Consider the following 3,835-nt stretch of genomic DNA (forward strand, 5'->3'; position numbering starts at 1 on the left):
TCTGTGGCTTCATTTTGTTCTTGTACTAAAATGAATGTTCTTGTGTTGAGCCATCAAATTACCCTTACCTGTATAGATGACATTGCTAAATTACACATGGCATCTTCTGGTAGATGGGGTTATGTTGGCCTCTACAGCTCCACTAGCAAGAACACTGGGTTTTTTTATGAACAAATTCTCTTTCATTCTTCAATCACAAATCTTCAAAGTTGCGGACAAAGCACATGGACACAATTTCAGGATTCCAAATCACAAGAGACAGTCTCTCTTTTGTGATTTGGAATCCTGAAATTGTGTCCGCATGCTTTCTCCACAACTTTGAAGATTTGTGATTGAAAAATAAAAGAGAATTTGTTCATTAAAAAAACCCTGTGTTCCTGCTAGTAGACTTTGTATATTTCTATATTGTGGGGTGGAACAGAACTACAGTATATTCTGGCATATAAGACTACTTTTTAACCCTTAAAGGGAACCTTAACTGAGAGGGATATGGATGTTTCCTTTTAAACAATACCAGTTGCCTGGCAGTGCTGCTGACCTATTGCTGCAGCAGTGGCTGAATCACACACCTGAAACAAGCATGCAGCTAATCCAGTCTGACTTCAGTCAGATCACCTGATCTGCATGCTTGTTCAGGGGCTGTAGGTAAATGTATTAGAGACACAGGATCAGCAGGAGAGTCAGGCAACTGGTATTATTTTAAAAGGAAAAATCCATATCCTTCTCAGTTTAGGTTCCCTTTAAATCTTCAGAAAAGTTGGGGGTCATCTTATACGCCGCCGTGTCATTGATGCCGGGTGATACGCCCTAGCCTGTTACTGCCTCTCAGATCTCGTTGCTGAGGACTGTAGTGAAGAGACGCAGGCGCACATGTGCGAGATCTGAAAGGCGGAGAAGGAGGTAAATAGGATACAAGGGTGGGCCGGAATAGTGAAAGTTTTATGGGCACAGCACAATCTATTCTTCCCTACCGCTCTGATAAACTGGTAGACAAGGAGAGCTGACCAATCTGCTTAGGGAGAGGGAGAGTTGGCCAATCCAACTGGATACCACATACAGTACAGCACCAGTATCTGGTCATACATAGCACCAGTATATGATTTTTTTTTTTTATTTGGTGTGCGTTGGAGGGGGTAGTCTTATACGGCGGGTATATCACAAACGCTATATTTTAACTGGAAAAGGTGGGGGGTCATCTTATACGCTGGAATATACAGTACTTATTTTATTGTGGTTATTTACTGCTCTACAGCTTCTCTGCCAGACTTTTTTTGTTATCATTAAGTTCTCTGGAGTTTTTTTTTTTTGTTAATTACGCTATTAGGGCTGGAACCCACAAGAGCGTTTTTTGAGCATTTTGGCAGCGCTGCGATACGCTAGCGTTTTGCCAAAACGCTCAGCTGATGTTAATGGATGGGGCAACTTCCACAGGAGCGTTTGCGTTTCCCAGAAACGCAAACGCAGGACCTGCAGCATTTTGGGAGCGTTAGCGCTTCAATGTAAAGTATTGAAACGCTAGCAGAAACGCTCAGCAAAACCTAAACTGAGCGGTTTTGCTAGCGTTTTGCGGTTCAGCACCTTGTAACAAAATTAAAAATAATTCACAGGACCAATCAGGATAAAAACGCGAAAAGCAAAACGCTACACAACCGATGAGCAAAAAAATACACTGTTGCAAAACGCGACCAAAAACGTGCATGAATCCGCTTGCAAACCGCTCAGACAAAACACTAGCGGTTGCGTTTTGCGTTTGCGGATTTCAGTGGGTTCCAGCCCTTATATAGTGAAGGGGAGACATTTTTGAGGATCCACATGTTTCTGGTTTCCTTTCAACCTGGTGCTAATGCTTAAAACCGTTTTAAAATGTAGGAAGGATCATTGACTTGTAATTGCTTGTAATTAATATTTGCTGCAATCTGTTCTTTAGTAAAATCAAGATAATAAGAATATGTAACCTAAAATTGCAATTAATGCACGTGAATCTACAAATATTTCCAAAAATGACTTGAGAAAATAAAAAATACATAATTCCCCAGAAATTGCCCTTAGGCCCCTTGCCTACTTGAGAGTATTGTGTAATGAAACTGCGTTCGCAATGCACAGCACTTCTGATTCTATCTGTTTTCCAGCAATCCTATTGTGCTTCCATTCATTAGAATGAATGCAAATCGCAATGTGTTTGTGTATTTTTGTCGTAAACCAAGTGTTACCATTCTGCAGTAGAGTGCAGCACATGGATGGGGACATCCTACAGTGCAGTCTATGCACATTTGATGTCCCCATGGATTGCGTCACATTTCCCGAAAACACGGCACAAATTGCGCTATGTGGCTAACAGGCCTTATCGCCCGCTCGATCCCCGCCGGCAGACAGTGGCAGGGAATCGTGCGCTAATAAGGAAGCGCTGGCAGGGACGAGCGGTAACCGATCCGTGCGGACGAGCTGGGACGCGGCTGGGATCGATCCGGCGGCTAATCGAGCCGCCGGTCGACCCGTCTATTTCCAGCATTAGACTATGACAAGTATAACATTTTAAAAGCCCCTCTGAAGACCAGTCACTGGTGCCTTTGACACAGGAAACCTGGGTTCCAATCTTGGCTGTGCCTGTTGTAATGGTGTGTACACACTTGAGGGCTGGAACACACAAGGGCGTTTTTTTTTTTGTTTGTTTTTTTTGTGTAAAAACGCTCAGCTAATGTAAATGGATGGGGCAACTTCCACTGGAGCGATTGGGATTAGAAAAATCACAAACCCAGGACATGCAGCATTTTGGGAGTGTTAGCACTTCAATGTTAAGTATGTAATCACTGGCGTAATCGCTCATCAAAACCTGCACTGAGCGATTTTGCAAGCGTTTTCAAGTTACTGCACACTGTAACAAAATTAAAATTACTTGAAAGGACCAATCAGACTTTAAAACGCTAATCGCTACACAACCACTGGCAAATTGATACACTTTTTAAAAGCGCTCCCTAAAACGCTCATGAAATCGCTTACAAACTACTCATACAAAACGCTAGCGATTGCGATTAGCGATAGCGTTTTGTAGTGGGTTCCAGGCCTGAAAGATTAATGAAAGATATCAGACCAATTTTACCCACTTCCATGTAGTATGAGAGCCATACTCTACACAGTCTATTCTCTTGAGCTGAACTCCCTATCAGATAATCTTTGCAAGATGCTGCACACAAAGATGCTGTACACATTCAAAAGATCAGTATCTGCAAAAGATCTGTTCCTGCAAAAGATCCATTCCTGCAAAATGCATTCATAGTCTATGGGATCTGCAGATCCTCATACACACCTTGTTTAACAGACATTCATCTGCAGATCAGATCCACCAGGATGGCTCTTCAGATCTGCAGATGATTGTCAGATATGCAGATGAATGTCTGTTATACAAGGTGTGTATGAGGATCTGCAGATATCATAGACTATGAATGCATTTTGCAGGAACAGATCTTTTGCAGATACTGATCTTTTGAATGTGTACAGCATCTTTGTGTGCAGCAAAGATCTTGCAAAGATTTTTATCTGATGAGGAGTTCAGCTCAATAGAATAGACTCTGTAGAGTATGGCTCTCATACTACATGGAAGGGGGTAACATTGGTCTAAGATCTTTCATTAAAGAGAACCCGAGGTGTGTTTGAAGAATGTTATCTGCATACAGAGGCTGGATCTGCCTATACAGCCCAGCCTCTGTTGCTATCCCAAACCCCCCTAAGGTCCCCCTGCACTCTGCAATCAGACATAAATCACAGCCCAGCTGTGCGGGCTGTGTTTACATCTGTAGTGTCAGTCTCCGCTGTTTACCCGCCTCCTGCAGAGCTCCAG

This window comes from Hyperolius riggenbachi, chromosome 5 (genome assembly GCF_040937935.1).
Source record: "Hyperolius riggenbachi isolate aHypRig1 chromosome 5, aHypRig1.pri, whole genome shotgun sequence".
NCBI classification, from domain to species: domain Eukaryota; kingdom Metazoa; phylum Chordata; class Amphibia; order Anura; family Hyperoliidae; genus Hyperolius; species Hyperolius riggenbachi.